General features: G+C 51.1%; 1 protein-coding gene across 6 annotated transcripts in view; it reads left to right on the top strand.

Moving 5' to 3' along the window:
• The window catches only part of ASTN2 (astrotactin 2), a 730659-nt gene that overhangs the window by 207241 nt on the left and 503181 nt on the right, over window positions 1-20237 (top strand). The window lies entirely within an intron of this gene.

The following is a 20237-nucleotide window of genomic DNA, read 5'->3' as shown; positions in this document are numbered from 1 at the left end:
CTCTCCTCCCGTACAAGATGGCATCTCTCTGTCTGATTGTTAATTGTTTTTACTAAGATGATTTTGCAGAGGTCTTGATGGTGCTTTACTCCGTGTAACTTTATGTGTAGGATTTTGTTGTGTGTTTGCACAGCACCTAATGTAAGGGGGTCTGATGCAGGCTCCTAGGTTCTACTGCAACACAAACAATAACGCTGTGCAGTGTATTTCTGTGAGCCAGCCATCATTCCTTTGTCACCCACAGATTTGCTTGAGCTCATCCATTCTTAGCTACCTCCTCAGCGTGCAGCAAAGGCTTCTGCAGGACAGAGGCAGAGGGAGGATGGTGCTGGCATTTGTTTGCCTGTTGTGAAAGTCCAAAGAGCAAACTTGTTGGCAAAATGGACAAAGTGATGGGGAGACCCTGCTCATGCTGGCTTGGCTGTCGCTCCGGGGTGGGGGGAGCTGGGCCAGGCTCCCTGGAGCACAAGGCCCAGTGGTGACAGTGCTGCGTATGTTTTGCAGCCCGGCTTGGGAGAGAGGAAGGAGCCTGAGAGATGAAGAGGGTGTGGGAGATGTCTGGGAGGGGGCGGGATGCTGAGGTCGGGCTGCATTGCAGAGGGTGGCGGATTGGGATTCTCTCTTGGTGATTTGGTACCTGTGCAGTCTGCAGGTTTGGGCCGAGCAGCAGGAACCTGCCGGCCACTATCAGGCTGATTAAGGCCTGTCCAACCCTATTCCCAGCCAGCACCGGTCATTGGGAAGAGAATGTTCCCTACCCTCCTGCGAAGGCGGAACATTTGTAGTGCCGGCCATCTCCTACCAGAGTGCGCTGTGCAGTGACAGAGCTGGGACTTTTATCCCTGGCTCACAGTCTCCTAGGTGCCTCGTTCCCCAAGGCCTAGGTGCCTCGTTCCCCAAGGCCTAAGTGCCTCGTTCCCCAAGGCCTAGGTGCCTCGTTCCCCAAGGCCTAGGTGCCTCGTTCCCCAAGGCCTAGGTGCCTCGTTCCCCAAGGCCTAAGTGCCTCGTTCCCCAAGGCCTAGGTGCCTCGTTCCCCAAGGCCTAAGTGCCTCGTTCCCCAAGGCCTAGGTGCCTCGTTCCCCAAGGCCTAGGTGCCTCGTTCCCCAAGGCCTAGGTGCCTCGTTCCCCAAGGCCTAGGTGCCTCGTTCCTCAAGGCCTAGGTGCCTCGTTCCTCAAGAACATTTCACGAAGATGTTCCATTCTCCGTTTCAAGCGCCGCCACTGATAACTGTTGCTGGCAATTGCTGGCTGCCTGGGAGGTGCGAGGCAAGAGTACCTCCTCTGTTCTCACTTGGAGATTATTGATTTCTTTCTCCCCACCCCCCGGAACATTAGGCCAGGATTTTGCCGTGTGCCCATTAGTGCCAAATGGGGAAGCTTCCTCCAGGGCGTTTTTATTGAACTTTTCAATTATTTTATCACTTGAGGAGCGCTGGCAGCTGGTGATGGAAGGAGCCATTAGCCTTCCCGGTGCTGTGCTCCTGCTCACCGGCTGCACATGCTGAAAGGCGCTTTAAGAAGATTTGTGCAGGCTTCCTCATGGCTGTACCAGCCAAGGGGACTGATCCTGTAAGCGTCCTCTCAGGAGTGTCATCCCAGTGCTACTGAGGGTGCCAGCAGAATCCCATGGGTGCCAGTGGGGGGGCAGGTTGAGAGTGCCCTGTGGGCACTGGTGGGGGAGGGCAAGGGAGCTTCCTCATTACAGCGCTGGGGGTGAGGGCACTGTAGGGACTGGGCAAAGGAGCATCCCAGACCAGGACATAGTGGCATCTGCCACGGAGACCTGGCAGAGTCCTGACATCATGTCATCATGGCCAGTGGAGCTAATTGACTGCTTGCTTTCAGAGCTGTTCGCGTTGCAAAGGTCTGAGGCCGGGGATGCTGGACAACAGCTCGATCTCTCTCTATGTGTTTATAATTATGCCACATTATCTTAATTACCACGGTGAGAGAAAGGGAGGGGGAAGGAACACACTGCAAGAGTGCAAGGCAGGGGAACAATGGCAGCTGCCGATCGGCGGGGCTGTGACTGTGGCCGTAATTGCGAATGGTGCTATTAATACGAGACTTAGTCATTTCCTACAATAAAAGGGAAAGGGGGAAGTGCTTCGCAATTACCCCATTCCAAATGAAATTAACATTCCTTGGCATTTCCCGGCAAATGGTTAGTTTGCACACATGAGTGGAGGCAATTAACTGAGCGCCGTGACTGGAGAGAGGATGAAGAAAGGGTCAGGATGCATGGCAAGCAGGGGAGGGGCAGCTCTTCTGTCCTTCCAGCAGTCTCCTGCTGCTGCTACTCCCCCCCCCCCCCCCCCGCAATAAATTGGAAATTGGTCTCTTGTGCTCACCTGTGCCTGGGTCCCCTGGGATATGCTTGGCTGTAAGATTGGCAGCGTCTGATCATTTCTGCTGCCTGCCCCATCTGGGGTTGCGGGCCCCGTGGGAGGAGAAAGATGGAGCTTCAGAAATATGGAAGATATAAATAAGGTAAAGAGAACTGGATTTGGTCAATTTCAGGATCTTGACCAAAGGAAGAAAGCAGAGCAGCAAAATACACACCCTGGACTGCAGAACACCAGATTTTGACTCCCTCAGGGAACTGATGGGCAGGATCCCCTGGGACGCTCACATGAAGGGGAAAGGAGTCCAGGAGAGCTGGCTGTGTTTTAAAGAAGCCTTATTGAAGGCACAGGGACAAACCATCTGGATGCGCAGTGAGAAAAGCAAATATGGTAGGGGACCAGGTTGGATTAATAGCGAAAGCCCTGGCGAGCTAAAACACAAAAAGCTAAAACACAAAAAGCAATCTTACAAGAAGTGGGAACTTGGACAGATGACTTGGGAGGCGTATAAATATATTGCTCGCGCATGCAAGGCTCTCCCCAGGAAGGCCAAAGCACAATTGGAATTGCAGCTTGCAAGGGTAACAAAAAGATTTCTACGGGCATGTTAGCAATAAGAGGGTGGTCAGGGAAGGTGTGGGACCCCTACTGGATGAGGGAGGTAACCTAGTGATGGATGATGCGGGGAAAGCTGAAGTACTCAAAGCTTTTTTTTTGCCTCTGTCTTCACAGATAAGGTGAGCTCCCAGACTACTGCACTGGGCAGCACATTACAGGAAGGAGGTGGGCAGCCCTCAGTGGAGACAGAACAGGTTAAGAAATATTTAGAAAAGTTAGCCATACTCACACCCATAGGGCTGGATGTAATGCATCCGAGGGTGCTGAGGGAGTTGGCTGTTCTGATTGCAGAACCTTTGGCCATTATCTTTGAAAACTTGTGCTGATCGGGGGAGGTCTTGGATGATTGGAAAAAGGCAAATGTAGTGCCCATCTTTAGAAAAGGAAAGAAGGAGAATCCAGGGAACTACAGATTGGTCAGTCTCACCTTAGTCCCTGGAAAAATCATGGAGGGGATCCTCAAGGAATCCATTTTGAAGCACTTGGAAGTGCTGCCTGACCAACCTGATTCCCTTCTATGAAGAGGTAAACTCTGTGGACATGGGGAAGTCAGTGGGTGTGACGACGCGTCGGGATTTTCCCATCTCCTGCACCCCCGAAATGGCATGAACAGACTTCACCAGCCAGTGGAATGGAGGTTGTTTATTGTTCCTCCAGCACAGCGCAGCACAGATGTAATCTGGTTACAGGAACTGGGGCTAAGAGGCCTCAGTGCCCCCCTTGAGATAGGGGAGTCCCAGCCCCCTCCCCAGCTCCTTCTTCCCTGCCTTCCAGCCAGGAACTAACTCCCCCTCTTCCAGCCCTGCCCACAGCCAGGGCAGCATTCCACCTCCCTTTGTTTCTCCCCATGGGGGGCCGCAGGTCAGACAGGTTTTTGAGTCACCTTTGCATAATGAGGTTTTCCTTGATGGGTCTTGCTCCAGACAGCAGAGGTCACCACAGCCCAGCACGTACCCCCACTACGTCACAGTGGGCGTGATGTATCTTGATTTTAGCAAAGCTTTTGATACAGTCCCCCACAATATTCTTGCCAGCAGGTTAAGGAAGTCTGGATTGGATAAACAGACTATAAGGAGGATAGAAAACTGGGTAGATTGTCAGGCTCAATGGGAAGTATTCAACAGTGCGATGTCTGTTTTGCGGTCGGTGTCAAATGGAGTGCCCCAAGGGTCGGTTCTGAGGCCGGTTTTGTTCAACATCTTTATTAAGGACCTGGACGAGTGGACGGATTGCACCCTCAGCAAGTTCACAGATGACACTAAGCTAGGGGGAGAGGTAGATACATTGGAGGGCAGCGATAGGATCCAGAGTGACCTGGACAGATTAGAGGATTGGGCCAAAAGAAATCTGATGAGATTCAGCATGGAGAAGTGCAGAGTCCTGTACTTAGGATGGAAAAATAACAAGCACTGTTACAGGCTGGGAACCAACTAGCTAAGCAGCAGTTCTGCAGAAAAGGACCTGGGAATAGTTGAGAAGCCCTTGTAGCCAAGAAGGCTAATGGAATATTAGGATGCATTAGGAGGAGCATTTCTAGCAAATCTAGAGAAGTGATTATTTGCTTTTATTTGTTACGGGCGAGGCCACATCCAGAGTATTGTGTCCAATTCCAGGCCCCCCATTACAGAAAGGATGTGGATGCATTGGAGATAGTCCAGTGGAGGGCTACAAAAATGATTAGGGGGCTGAAGCACGTGACTTATGAGGAGAGGCTGAGGGATTTGGGCTTGTTTAGTCTGCAGAAGAGAAGAGTGAGGGGGGATTTGAGCAGCCTAAAATTACCTGAAGGGGGGTTCCAAAGAGGTTGGAGAGAGACTGTTCTCAGTAGTGATGGATGGCAGAACAAGGAGCAATGGTCTCAAGTTGCAGTGGGGGAGGTGTAGGTAGGATATTATGAAAAACTATTCCACTAGGAGGGTGGTGAAGCTCTGGGATGGGTTCCCTAGGGAGCTGGAATCTCCATCCCTGGAGGTTTTTAAGTCCCAGCTGGACAAAGCCCTGGCTGGGATGATTGAGTTGGGTTGATCCTGCTTTGGGCAGGGGGTTGGACTCAATGGCATCCCAAGGTCTCTTCTTGCCCTAGGGTTCTATGAACTGGGGAGTTGGGCTTTGCCACCCAGACTCAAATCCTCCAGGTGGCTCATGAAGCTCACTGTTCAGAATTGTCTCTGGAATCCCTGGCTTTGCTATTCAGCCTTGAATCATCTGGAAGGGGGCTGGGTTAGCTGAGCTGCTCCAAGCCAGAACTGCTCCCTGAATCAGACCCTAGTTCATGGGTTCCCATGGGGGGGTGCAGAAATTCCAGGGGGGGCGCGAGGCAACCCAGCCACACACACACCTGTCAATCCCACCCCACATTTTACTGCTATTTTTTGGGAGTGGGGGGGGCGTGAGGGTTTCTCAAAAATCAAAAGGGGGGGCATGATGCCAAAAAGTTTGGGAACCACTCCTCTAGCTGAGCTGCCCTGGCTTATACCTGGAGCTCTTGGGTGTTGTCCCTGTGCACACAGCTCCAACTGCTGGGGGAAGAGAGGAGCTGTAAGGGTTTGTACTGTGTTGATTGGCACCTGACGTGCTGGTCTAGCTGTAATTTAATCTCAAGATGAACCCCTGTCAGGCAAATTCAAACCCATGGGAAGGCCGGCTTACACTGTAGCCAGAAGGTGCAATTTCCAGCTTGAGCAGAAACCTATAATTGTGTTGACTGAGTTAGTGAGCTAAAAGTACAGATGTGGCCACAGCAGCCCAAGGACATAGCCAGGGTCTCTGGTGAGATTGCACTTGGGGGGAGATGGGGAGAGGATTGGGATCATGCAGCTATTTCTAGCATGCTGTGTTGATCAGAGCTAGCACAGGTGTAATTTCCAGCCTAGCAGCCTCAGTGTACATTGTTCCCTGGGGAGGGTGGGCTTGCACTGGGTCCATTAGTCCAGTCTTAGTAGGCATTCCCAGACAGCCCACAGCACAGCACGAGAGAACCTGCCTGTAGCCAAAACCCAGCTCTGACAAGTCTCCAGGCTTTTGCTGTGGGAGAGCAGCGAAGGGCTACGTGCTCCTACCCATCACATGAACAAATCTGCCCCACGTTTGTCTCCTGCCACCTCTGCTGGAGAGTGTCCAGCTCTGGCTTCCCTTTCCACAGTACTCTGAGCATGTCACCCTCTTCTCCTCACAGCAGGGCAGGGCGGTGCTACCACCTCTCTTGTGCAGAAGGGAGCTGGTGCCCAGAGAGCCCAAGTGACTCAATGGAAGTCTGTACCAGAACCAGGAAGAACCTGCCTCTCCGGCTTCCCCGGCTAGCACCCTAACCTCCGGGTCACCTTCTTCTCTTCAATAAATGAGCCGACTCTGCCCCTCCCATTTCTGAAGCCTTCCCATCAGTTCAAGCACTGGTGAGGCCGATTGTCTTCTCCCAGCAGGTCACAGGCCCTCGGTGTCCTGGGTGACTGTAGAGCAGTGGGGGTGACCTGCAATGTCTAGAGATAATGGCATAATCTAGCAATGATATTTAGAAACTCCCCAACAGCAGATTGCCCAGCTGAGTCCTGGTCCACCTGTGTGACACGGGTACCCGGTACTGAGTGAGCACAGCCCTTGTTCTGCCTTCAACCCCTGCATTGTCCGAAGCAATGATGGGCACATCCCAAGGGCCACATGCAGCCCATCGAGATTCTGTGTGTCCTGTCATTACAGCAGCTGTGGGCCAAGTGAGAGGCCCCTCTCTGCCCATCATGGCAGCTCTGGTGAGGCCGAGTGGGGCTGGGGGAGGGGTCCCTCCTCTTGGGTACAGTCGGTCCCAGCTGGGGCTGGAAGTGGCTCTCTCATGAGCACGGCACGCCCTGCTGGGGCTGGAGGAGTGCACCTTTTCCCTGGCCGCCGCATTTCTGTGTGCGGCACCACATAACCCCCGCTCGGGGCTTCTTAGGCCACTACACAGGTACCCTTGCCAGTGTCATTCCCAGTCATGGGTACCTTAGCCTGCCCACTCTGTTGGCCTTCTCTCCCTGCCATGGAGTCCCTGTCAGTGTGTCTCCCTTCCCTAGTTTGGGTTGTGCGTGGGAATGTTCGGCTCAGGCTGCCAGCCCTGGAGCTGCCAGGAGGAGCTGTATATCAGTCTCTGGGAGCATCTCCTTTCTCGCACAGCCGTCGCCCGCTCAGAGCTTTATTAAAAAGCTACTGAGACTTTTTCAGATTTGTTAAACTACTGAAAAAGCACGATGGTATCAAGGTTTTCTTTTCTCCTGCCCGGGCCTAGATAAGGGCTATGCTGGCTCTGAGCCCAGAACGGTGGGGGTGGTGGAGAGCGGGATGGAGAAGAAACTGTCGTGTGGATTTATGAAGGAGGAAGGTACATTTGTTCAAAGGAAGCAGCATCTTGAACAAAGCTCCCCCCATCCCCCGAAAAGAAATTGACAATGAAAATAAGGTAGAGAAATATGTTTTAATAAGATGCAGCCATTTTCTATTTGATACCAAAGGGTGTGTGGAGAGGGGAGGGATAAATTTCCAAATGCAACAGGGTTTTAAAAGAAAAATTGGAGTCATGGCGCTGTTTTAACAGACCCGAAAGGGGATGAATATATAATTTGCATTGAAGAATTTCTCCAAGGTGGATGGACTTGCTCTGTCTCCTTGTTATAGGCAGGTGTGCAGGGGAGGAGCGTGGGTGCTGGGTGTAGGTGAAGACAGATGAATACAGATCATGATCATGTCTTCTTCATAATCCCAACTGATTAGCTTATCTAACTAATGACTGGGGACCAGACCTACTTCCCAAGGCTATCACTCTCGCCTGCATTGCTATAAGACACAGAGGCTATGTCTACACTACAGAGTTTTTGTGCAAAAACAACTGAGTATTCACACCTCAAGCAGGTTTTTGTACAAGAAAATCTACAGTCAATTGACAGAACAGAGGGTTTTTTGCGGTGTAGGTATTCCTCCTTGTACGAGGCATAACTCCTTTTTGCTCAAGAGTTCTTTCACAAAAAGGGGTGTGTGGACGCTCAACAGAGGTTTCTTGCAGAAAAAGCACAGGTGCTCTGATGGCCATTCTGTGAATGGCAGTCTGAGCTTGCTTGCGCAAGCGTGTCCATGCAGTGCAGACACTGTCTTGCGCAAAAGCACATCGCTTTTGTGATGCGCTTTTGAGGTGTGGACGTGCTTTTGCGCAAGAAGTATTTGTGGAAGAACTCTTCCCAAAAAGCTTCTTGTGCAAAAACCCTGCAGTGTAGACAAAGCCAGACTGTTTTGCTTGGCTTTATTCCAGGATGGGGTGGGTGTGTTCTTTTTTATGATTATGTTGCAACATTGTGCATTCAGCAACATGATCATTGCGTCATTTGGGATCTGCCCGTCTGTGTGTGCGAGAAAACAATTGCAAATGGCACTGTAGAATGCCAGAGACTTTTACAAGAACGTTGTTGAGAGTTTGGTACTTTCTTGCTGAAGAAAGGCATCAAATAGAGACACCCCCGTGGTTGGAGAAAGCCTGGGGCTCCTGGATTCTGTTGTTAGACTTCCACTGTGTCACCTTACCCTCTGTGCTCCATTTTCCCCTTCAGTAAAATGGGGATAAAAGTATTTCTGGGAGTACACTGTGTGTTATGCATATTAATTAGTCAATGTTTGTAAGGTCTGTAGTTCTTTTTTAGTTGGCAGGGTGCCTGCTGCATTTAGAGATGGGGCTTGTGCAAATCATGGCACATTCAGACTTTTAGGACCAACACCAAACTGGGCTGATGCTTCAGAAAACAATCCCTAATTAACAGAGCTTGTCAGAAATGGAAATTTTTGTCCTGTGAGAAATTCCATTTCAAATTTTGATTTTGTACAAATTGGGACCGTGTCCCTGGCAGACCTTAAACACAGGATATTGGTATAGCTATTAAATATATTTACATATATATAGCTGTAAACATAATGAATACACATGAATTATAATAATTACAAAAGTGTAAATATAAAATAGTAAATATAAATAAGAGTAAAAAATAAACAAGAAAGTCAACACAAAATACTCTATTGTGATTTTAAATGTTTCCAAACTTTTTAATAATAAATTTAGCGAAACTCGGCGCATTCCCAGGAAACATTTTGATTTTGAACAAAAAATCATGTTCTGAAAACCACTTAGTTGACATTTTTGATGAACATTACAGATGATACTGTGCCATCCTCTAGCTTCATCTCTCCAAGGCTTCTGGAGTGTTACCAACAGTATTGCCAACTCCAAGCACTGAGAAACTCACGAGTTTGAGCTGCAAATCATCAGCTTTGTTTTAAAAAAATATTTTGGGACTTTCCTTTGCCTTCTAGTTTCTGAGCCTCGAAACTTCATGTGAGTCATTTTAAGCTATTTTCTCCCTCCGTGAAGGACAAAATATTTTTTAAGCATATTCTCACTATGCCAAGACTTACACCAAAAACCACAAAATGCGTAATAAAACCATGAGAGTGGGCAGTTAGGACTCCCCTTCATGTTTAACACACTGAAATCGAGGCACAGAGAAATTGTCTTCTCCAGCTAATGTAGTTGGTCAGTGGAAGGTTGAGGCATAGAATCCCGGAGTCCTGATTCCTATTTCCCGGTTCTCCTCATTCCAATTACCTTTCAAGCAAACCTGGAGCTAGTCAATGGAGAACATTAATGTCTCCCCAGTGACTTACATCCATTCGTTTGTTTAGAGCCCAACTGCTCCCAGACGGATTGTGGTTGGTGCATGCAGGAGTTGTGCACTGTAAGAATGCGGGAGAGTGCCCATCTGCCCAGGACCCAGGATTGGCCTGGCTCCAAGCAGCTCGATCTGCCATCGAGGCCACTGCTCTGGGCATTGTACAGGCCTTAGTGTGGTGCAGCACAGGGAGAAACAAGGAGCTCTCCTCCCCATCTGTCAAGGGCACAGAACATGTCCTCTTGCTCCTGTTCAACAGGAATCTTCCATCCAAAATGTCTCTGATCTCCCTTTCCAAACCCGCCCCCACTCCCCGGACATACTCTCTGAATCCCTGCGACCTCCCCTCCGTCCAGTCTGACTGTGACTCAACAGGGCAGGTGCAGTCCTGGGGCATAGTGGCTCACAGATAGGGTTGCCAGATGGTTGAAACAAAAATAGCAAACACCGCCCCCCCCCCAAAAAAAAACACTAGGAAAAAATTCTGTTGAAGGGGGAAAAAGGGGGGGAGAGACCAAAGAAGTTGTTGAGCAAAAAAAAAAAAAAGGACTCCAAAAAACAGCATTAAAACAACATGTTCCCTTTAAGAGTGAGTGCAGGGATAGGAACAGGGGAGCGGTTGAGCACTAAGGGTACGTCTAGACTACATGCCTCTGGCGACAGAGGCATGTAGATTAGGCTACCGGACATAGTAAAATGAAGCGGCGATTTAAATAATCGCCGCTTCATTTAAATTTACATGGCTGCCGCGCTGAGCCGACAAACAGCTGATCAGCTGCTTGTCGGCTCAGCACGATAGTCTGGACGCTCCCCTGCCGACATCAAAGGTATTTGTCGACCACCCAGGTATGCCTCCTGGGATGAGGCATACCTGGGTGGTCGACATATACCTTTGATGTCGGCAGGGGAGTGTCCAGACTATCGCGCTGAGCCGACAAAAACAGCTGATCAGCTGTTTGTCGGCTCAGCGCGGCAGCCATGTAAATTTAAATGAAGCGGTGATTATTTAAATCGCCGCTTCATTTTACTATGTCCAGTAGCCTAATCTACATGCCTCTGGCGCCAGAGGCATGTAGTCTAGACGTACCCTAAGACTCAGGGGAAGCATTGTGTGCCGGCAGCCTTGCGGAACCAGGTAAGCATGGGGGCTGGGGTGTTGGGAGCCGGGGGCGGGAGGCCGGTCACTGAGTGTTTGTAGGGTTACCAGGTGCCCGGCATTTTTGCCTCCTGGCTGGGGGAAAAAAATCAGAAAATACCACACATTTTAAGTGTCCGGTATTCTCTGGTTTTTTTTACCGGACAGGAGGCGAAAATACCGGACTGTCCGGGTGAATACCGGACACCTGGCAACCCTACTCACGGGTGCTGCATCCAGGAGGGGCGGGTGGACAACGTGACAGCTTAGCAGAGTGCCTGAGATACGTTTAACTCTGCCTGGGGGGAGGGGGAGGGGGCGTGTCATGGGACAGGGGAGTGAGCGCCCAGTCAGGATGTTGCTGGGCTTCTTTAAGGAGAATGAGCCTCTCTCAGCCCATCTGGATAGTCAGCTCCCTAAGCGGCTGGATGGAAGCTAAGTGGCTGGAGCTGAGTTGGAGGAGGGGCATCAGTAGAGAGGAGGCTCCTAAGGGGACATGGGCCAGGGAACAGAGTGGGAGAGAGCCCAGGGAAAGCGGCTTTGGGAGTCTGCATCAGCCACGGGCAGGAGCCGGCATCTCTAAGAGCAGGGGCGGCCCTAGACTAGCTGCCAGCAACTGGCGCCCTAAGCAAACCATGCAATCGGCGCCCCCACAACCAAACCGCTCAATGACATTGCGCCACCACTTGGCGCCCCATTTATCTTGGTGTCCTAGGCGACTGCCTAGTTCTCCTATATGGACGGGCCGCCCCTGTCTAGGAGGACAGCGCTGGAAGGCGTTGCCTGTGACGGGGGGCCTGGAGACGGGTGAAGGTAGGAAGTGGCCCCAGGACATGGCAGTAACAGACCATAGCTGTTGAATACAAGGGCTGTAGGCTAGATCCTAAAGGAAAGGGAGGGAGGGCGGCCGCCTCAAACGTCCTATGGACAGGAGGGACCTGGGGGTGATGGGATCTGGCGCAGCTCTGCCCCCCTCCCACACCAGGCATTGGGAGCCGGAGCGGGGTGGCAGCCTGCTCTGCTCCTCCGCATCCCCCTCTCCCAGGTGGCTGAGCTCCGCTTCCCCGCAGCAGCAGGAAGCAGAGGACCTCAGTCCTAAAGCGCTTCACTTCCCAGCGCAGTGGGCTCGGAGAGGGCGGCGAGGTGGGAGCAGGCTGCCATGCTGCCCTGGCTCCCCCTGGCGCCGTGAGTGCGCTGGAGGCCGCCCCCTGCTGCTGCCCCACACCAGGCCTCTGTTATCTCCCAGCTTGTGTTGCTCAGAGGAGGGGGATAGGTGTGGAGCAGGGGCAAGGCTTGGGGGAGGGGCAGGGTGGAGCAGAGGCAGGGCAGGGGTGAGGGCTATGGTGGGGGAGTTGCTCTGGGCTCTACCCCTGGGGCACTGGGAGGGGCAGCTCCAGGCCCTGCACGCCCCTAGGGACGGTGCTATTCACAGCTATCGACCTGCCAGCCAAGGACAGCCGGGGGCTCAAGGGATTTTAAAAGGTGCACGAACCTTGTTCCTTACCTTTGAACGTTTCCCCCTGGACCTGTGTGTTGGGTGCACATGCGTTTTGGAGAGGCAGGGGCTTATATGCTCTGTGCATCGTCCCAGCATGAGCCTGGGTGTGTGTCGGAGAGCATCCTTCCCTTTGTTGTGCCCAGAGGCCTGCAGAAGCAGAAGGGCTGGTTTTAGCTGAAAGAATTCCATTAGGCTGGAAGGGTTATTTATGTTTTCATTAATCAGTGACAGGTGTGCGAGATCCCTGCCATCAAGTTAATGCACTCAGCCGCACGCGGCCGCGGCTGCAGCCTAGCCGGGCATGGCACAGACCCACTCTTTTGCTTTGGCTTGAGTAGCACCGGGAGGGGGACTTGTTCCCCCAGGAGTGTCACTCTCACGCTCTGCTGACTGCGAGGCTGTGAATTAATCCCGTGCATGGGCTGGAATTTGTTAAACACAGTGGGTCAGATAAAATCATGGTGGAGCTCTATTGGCAGCTATAGAGTTTCCACTGGGGATGAATGTTGCCCCTTTCTTGTCACGGTCACATCGTCTAGGCCCAGCTTTTTCAGAAGTTTTATTTGTCCCTCCCTCCTGCCCCCCCATAACTATTTTTCCAGTGAGCCTGCTGCTGTGGGAAGGAATGTGGAATGCCTTCTCTGGAGAAAAGGCGGTTGCTGTGAACTGGTCCCTGGAAGGCCCATGTGGGATTGGGGTGACCTGAAGGACAGTGTTCCCTGTAAGCTGAGCACTTGGGCGGCCACCCAGGAGAGATTCAGGTGCCACCCAGCTGATTAGCAGAGCACTCTCAGCCAGCACTATGTTTCTACTGCTGGTGCCAGTTACCTGCACATGCCATGGTGCACAAAACAAAATGTATTCTGCACACGGATAAAAAATGGAGAGGGAACATTGCTGAAGGAGGGTAAATTGTTGTCAATGTAGCCTTGAGGCAGAGCGGAGAGGGGGCTGGATATATAGAAGCAACCACTTGCTTCCTTTTAGGAGGTCAGCCCCAAAGACATGGAAGTAGCCAGTATAGAAGATACGATGATGGGGGAGGCTGCACTCAACAGTAGTTCCTCAAGTTGACCTGTTTGGACGCTGGGTTTAGTTCATGGAGGTTCTTTAGTTAGAGTGGACTAGATTATCATAAATGTCTCTAATTCTCACCAGTGCATGTGATTGTCTCCATGTTGCCAGGGGTTACAAATGGATACACATTGACACCTTGACGAGGCTAGATCAATGCTGTACTGACCTATAGGAAAAGACTCTGCACCATTAGTAAAGTGAGGAAATACAAATAAGAAGAAAGGGAAACAGCTCCTCCTGAATATGCATCCACCATCGCATGGGTGTAACAGTATAAAAGTGGCAATCCAGCCTAGGGGAAGGAGATGTAGGGAGGTGCCAGACAGGGCCACTGGTGATGAGGGGGAAGGCAATGAGGACAATAATGGCTAATGCTTCAGATTGTTCTAGAAGGAAGGGTGAGTACCTGGAAATACAGATGTACATTCCCCATCTCTCTTGTGTACTAAATGTATTAATAAATAGATAAGAGTTTCTATAGTGAGAGGTTCAATTGAGCACACCAGGATTCCCAATTATAGAACAATTTAAATACTGGGCCTGATCCTGGAATGAGAACCTGTCAGCTTTCGCAGCAGGCCAGAACTGAGGTGTTTGTACGTAAGTCCAGAGTGGATAATGTTGGCCCTGCCCCTGCTTTCACTCTAACTACATTTTGTGAACAATTAAAAACTCACTTAACAGTAACCGTCTGCACAGGCGGTGCCTGATTGGCATTGACACTGTCTTGTTCCCAGCTTGTGTGCGGGGCACGCGACTGAAGATTTTCCGCTGGTCAGAGTGATATGTGCCCCCTGTGCCTGGCACAGCCGAGAGACAGAGCAAGCTGGAAAGACTCATGCGTTTAATTCTGGAGGTGCCCAGTTTGGGCCCCAGTGAGACAGCCAAGATGGCGGCCATCATGTTTATACACCCGGGTGAAATTTGGGAGGGGTTCTGTGGGTGACCCCACACTCCTGTGTGGGTTTCATGGACAGGTGTAGGGTGTCCCTGGAAAAGGGAGATCGGAGGGAGGGGGCATTTGTCTTGTCACTGTTCCACTCTGCTGTGCCACTTGGCCTCTCAAGCCTCTTCTGCCCTCCCTGCATCTCTGCTGGCAGCGAGCAAAGGAGTCTGGCTGATTTATTTACTCACTTGTCCATTAGAGGGGGTTTTAAAAATGTTTTTTGGTCTGCAACACTATTTAGATCAAACTCCATCTGTTGAGCTCGCACAAGCAATTGCTTTGCCTTGCAGTGCTCCCAGCCTGGGGGGTGGGAGAGGCTGGCTGCAACTTGAAATGTGCAAGATACTAGGATGGGGAAGATCTTTGAGCACCTGGATGAGCAGACACCCCTCACTTTTCAAATAGCCACTGACAGCTGGGGTCTTCCTTCTGTGAGGGTGGCATCTCCCCGCTCTTGGCATCTACTTCCAGTGCTGCTATGCAAACAGATGCCTCTGTATTGATGTGCCTGTAGAGGGCCTAGGTGGGGCATGGTCACAGTCTCGCTGATCACGTCTCTCGGCCGAAGAAAGCACGGGGAAAGGTCAGGACCTATACACCATTTAGCTAGTTGAAGATTCCCTCTTCTCTGTAGTCTAACCCCCTCTAATCTCTCACCCGGCCTCTTTCCAGGAAATAAGCCTTTGGCACACGGGCCATAAGATCGCTTCACTGCTTGCACGTTACATATTCCACAGCCCCAGGGTTTGGAGAGCGTGCCATCTGTTCAGGGCAGGCCTTGCTGCTGCCGATCTGTCCCCATGCAGTTGCAAGAGGAGGTGAGAACTTGTAGCCAGGAAATAGTCACATGGGAAAGCAGGATCATATCCCGCCCCTTCAAAGGCGCTGTGGCCTGTGCATTCCCCCTGGATGTTGCCCACCTGCAGTGCCTCTCCCTGGCCCATGGCTCTGGAAAGGGGCTCAGTCCCTTCTCCCTTTCTGCATACACGCGCACACAGCAGCAGAGCTGTGAGGGATCTTGGGTTGCCAGGTGTCCGGTATTGACCCGGTCAGTCCGGTATTTTCGCCTCCTGTCGGTTAAAAAATTCAGAAAATACCAGACACCTGGCAACCCTACGACACACTCAGCAACTGGGCCCAGCCCCCAGACCTCCTGCTTTCCTGGTTCCGCAGGGGAGCTGTCCTCAGGCTCGACCAAGAAAACAAGATGGCTGCCAGCAAAAAGCCTAAAGACCTGAAGCACGGAGAAGCAATGCCTTCCCTGGTTTTAGTGCACAACCGCTTCCTATCCCTATTGTGACTGTGCACGCACTGAAAGGGGCCATGCTGTTTTAATGCTGTTGGTTCTTTTTATTTTTATTTTTTTTTGCTTGGTAACTCACAGGGTCCTTTTTTTTTTTTTTGCTCAACAATTTTGGTCTCCCCTGTTTCCCCCCCCCAACAGAATTTTTTCCCCAGTGTTTTTTTGGGGGGAGGGTGTTCGGTATGTTTGGTTAAACCATCTGGCAACCCTAGAGGGATCCCTTGATAGGGTTACTCTAAGCGGATCCCTAAGCCTTGTCCACTCTGACCTGTTGCATCCTTGCTCCTCGCTGCTGGCTCATTGCACATTGTATTTGATGCAGCACCAGGGTGCAATGCCTGATGTGCATCAAGGACTTGAAAGATTTCCTCCCAGGCTAGTGGGGCGCTGCTTTTGATTGTGCAGGCATGGGTGTTTTGGGCCTATATTGATATAGATGGAGTTTCATCTGCTTATGCCAGCAGTGGGTTTGATTCCTCATCTCCCCAGTGCTGTAGTCCTGGAGCTGTTTTCACAGATGCCGTGGCTATTTGTTTACATTGGAAGAAAAAACAGGGAAAACCTTCCAAGCTGACCTGCTGCTACTTGCAAGACAATCCTGCAGCTTCCAGCCCTCCTCTGAGAAGTCAGGAGTGGGCAATGGTCTCCTACGTGTGTGAGGCCATCCGGTGCAAAGTGCAGCTAGCCCATGTGTGTGGAGCTCTCTGCTCAGACTGACAGCACTGAGCATGCAGCCAAAGCAGCAGTGGGTGGGGGGGCACCCTCTGGAACACATGGGAGATGCTTCGGGGGTTAGCTGCGGTACCTTGAGGGGCTGGGTCATTGGGTTCCTTGCAACAGAGAAAGTCTTTCAGCAGAGCTTAAACAGAGCAGTGCTGGAATCCTGGGTGGGGGCCTGCCTAGATGGAGCATTGCCTTTGCGGGAGGGAGGGCATGGAAGCAGATTGCCCTGTGATATGCTCATGAGTGCAGGGAGGCAGGTTCGCTGAATCTGCGTATTAACACCAGTGTCATGATGACAGGTCTGACTCGGGGCTCCTCATCAGGGTCCTTGGGAGTCAAAGCGAGGGAAGGGCTCGCCTGCTGGTGTGGCTGCGTGTTTGTATTATCAGCCCAGCGCTGGCTTGTAACCGAAACATCCTTTCCATCCAAACTGCTGTCTCGGAGCTCTGATGCTGTGGATTCAACCCCTCCCTCCGAGACAAGAGCTCCGACCGCGGGGTCTCATCCCATCCCAAGCTGTCCGCACTGATAAGCCTGCTCTGGAAAGGGAGCTCTTTAAAAGCTGGTATTTGGAAATTTCAGGTGCATTATCTCTGCCACCAGTGAAACCCCTTCAAAGGGACAGGGAATCAACATGTCCAGCAGCTAATGGTATTTGGAACAGCACGGTCACCCTGCTGAGTGTGAAATTACACTGCTAGCAAAGGAAGGCAGAGCAGCACCCGATTACATCCGAGCCCAGCGGAGGGGCCTGTCGTTGCATGGGACTGGAGTGAAAGTACCCAAACACTTTATCTCCTTCCCATCACGTCCAGACCCTGCATTTTTCTTGTCTTCCTTCCCTCCTCCTCCGCCCACCCTCCCTCCCTGCTGCCGACATCCACTCAGCAAACTCTTAATAGAAGAACAGCCAGACTGGGTCAGACCAAAGGTCCATCTAGCCCAGTATCCTGTCTGCCAACAGTGGCCAATGCCAGGTGCCCCAGAGGGAACGAACAGAACACGGAATCTTCAAGGAATCCCTCACCTGTCACCCATTCCCAGTCTCTGATAAACAGACGTTAGGGACATCATTCATACCTATCCTGGCTAATAGCTATTGATGGACCTAACCTCCATGAATTTATCTAGTTCTTTCTTGAACCCTCTTAAAGTTCTGGTCTTCATAATATCAAATGGCAAGGAGTTCCACAGGCTGACCAAGTGTGAAGAAAACTTCCTTTTTGTTTGTTTTAAACCTGCTACCTATTAATTTCATTCGGTGTCCTCTGGTTCTTACGTTATGAGAACAAGTAAATAATTTTCCTTATTCACTTTTTCCACACCAGTCATGATTTTATAGACCTCTATCGTATCCCCTCCCCCCATCTCCTCGTTTCAAAGATGAAAAGTCCCAGTCTTTTTAATCTCTCTTCAGATGGGACCCAGTCCATACCCCTAATCATTTTTGTTGCCCTTTTCCAATGCCAATATATCTGTTTTTGAGATGAGTTATCTGTATATTTGCTTTTTTGATTGCTACTGCACATTTGAGTGGATGTTTTCAGAGAACTATCCACAATGACTCCAAGATCTCTCTTGAGTTGTTTTAGCTAAATTAGTCCCCATCATATTGTGATTGGGATTATTTTTTCCAAAGTGCATTACTTTACATTTACCTCCTTTAAACTTCATTTGCCATTTTGTCATTTAGGCTATGTCTATACTGTTAGGTTTTTTTGGAAGAAGAAATGCAAATGAAGCACTCATTTGCAAATCTCATGCTCTCATTTCCATATTCTCTTCCAATCCTTTTTGCAGAAGACGTTTTTGCGGAAAAAAACGCAGTGTAGACTGGGCCATTTTTCGGAAAAAAGCCTTTTTGCACAAGATCCCTTTTTCCTCAAAAAATGAGGCTCAGAGGATCTTGCGCAAAAGGGATTTTTTTTCAAAAAACGGCTCTGTCTACACTGAAGTTTTTTTTGCAAAAACCTCTTCCACAAAAAGAATCGGAAGAGAATATGCAAATGAGAGCACGAGATTTGCAAATGAGCACCTTATTTGCATTTCCTCTTCTGAAAAAAACTAATAGTGTAGATGTAGCCTAGTCTGGTGAGATCTTTTTGAAGCTCTTCACAGTCTGCTTTGATCTTAGCTATCTTGAGAAGTTTAGTATCATTTGTGAGTAAGAAGCAGGTAGCTCTTGCTTCCTGGGGAATTGCCCTCTGCTCCTTGAACGTATAGGAGTTGCCTGTGCAGACGCACGTGACTCAACAGATCAGTCACACAGTGGTTTGGGTGCATGCAGAGGTTGGGCATGATTGTACTCCTAGCAAGCAGAAAGGAAGGGCCACATGCATCCTCATGCCACTGCTTCCCACCTCCGGTGTCATTTTTGGAGTCCTCTCTCTCTCTCCATAGGAGTCTTAGCATTTAAGTGAGGCTCACAGGCTCCTGGTCCTGCATGAGCATCCTCCCGTCCCCTGTTAAAATGGACTCTGCCCCATGCTGCTAAGAGAATTGGAGTCCATGGCCCATGGCTGTTACAGAGCCCAGGCTCACCAGGTGCCAGAGTATTTCCAATTAAAATACATATCTGATGCATCTCAACACGTGGGGAGAGCAGCGGGCTAATGCATTAGCCTTTTAATCCCTGCTGCCCAGTATGAACTCGAAAGCATTGGCTCGAATGATCTTAGCCAGTCCCCAGCTGACATTTGTCTGCGATGCCAAACTGCTGCACCATTCGCCAGAATGAAGCCCGACTGGGAGGCTCTGCTTAGGAGGGGAGCAGGGACACGACACTGGCTGTGGGATCAACAGAGCGGTGGGGATGGGAGTGGAGGCAGGGAGCCAGTGGGTGCTGCCAAGGCAGGCTGGACAGGTGATTGGCGAAGTGGAAAAGCACCTCTGCCTGGCATTATCCTGGTGTAACGGGTCATGCACTCACCGACGCAGCGCCTCCTGCTGGTCTCCTCGGGAATTAGCTGTTCAGCCTCGGAGTGCCTGGTGTCTTGTCCTCTGTTACTTGTCGTCTTCTGCGCTGGTTCAGGCCTTGCACCCCTCCCGGCCTGGTGCTCTTTGCTCGTGGTACTGCCCCCCAGCAGTGCCCCCGCATTCTGGGGTCCTCCCCTCCCAGGGAACCCTGCTAGTCATCAGCTAGCCCCTGCCTCAGGGGAAGACTGCAGTCTGAAATGGCCACTCCTCATTGGCAAGGGCTGTGGACCTGCTGCCTTCTCCTGCTCGCCTCAGCCTGGGAGTTGCCTGGCCAGAGCTCCCCATCTCTGCCTGCCCTTCCCCACCCTGCTATGTCTCAGGTACCCTCTCTAGCCTGCCTGCCCCTCAGCGGCTCTAGTGGTGCCCTCTCCCCGCCCATCCTGGAAGTAACCAGACAGCCAACACAGGATAAGAGACCCTCCCACGGTAGGGAGGTGGGGATAGAGCATTTGCCTGGGGAGTGCCGGGTGGTGGGTTTGAGTTCTTCCTCCAAGAATGTGTGTCTGAGCTTAGCAGCTCCTATTTGTACTGCCCCAGCTGGGCCCTAATTAGGTGCCTCCTACCTCTTGCTTACTCCAGGGTCCCAGTCTTCCCTTCAGGCTGGGTTTAACCCTTTCCTTCACCTGGAGCAGGGTGACCACCCCGGTACACTGAGCCATAAGGCAATGAGGGAGCACGCTACGGGGGTACACTGGGATAGAGATGGTATTGCAGACTCAGGAGTGAGACATTCAGGGCTGACATGAGACATGTGCCAATGCTATGGATGTGTGCATGGCCTGGGAGTTGCCCAGCAGATGGCAAGGGTGGTATTGAAGGCCCTAATGCAAAGGAGCACCCCAGGGGTCTAGAAGAAGGTGAGGGAAAAGTCCCGCCTGGGAGCTGACTCTGGGCAGTTTTATTCCATGTGCTATTGCTTTGCAGTCAGCGTGCTCGCTGGAG

Source organism: Pelodiscus sinensis, chromosome 22 (genome assembly GCF_049634645.1).
Source record: "Pelodiscus sinensis isolate JC-2024 chromosome 22, ASM4963464v1, whole genome shotgun sequence".
NCBI classification, from domain to species: domain Eukaryota; kingdom Metazoa; phylum Chordata; order Testudines; family Trionychidae; genus Pelodiscus; species Pelodiscus sinensis.
The sequence above is the reverse complement of the archived record's forward strand: the minus strand, read 5'-3'. Positions and strand labels throughout refer to the sequence as shown.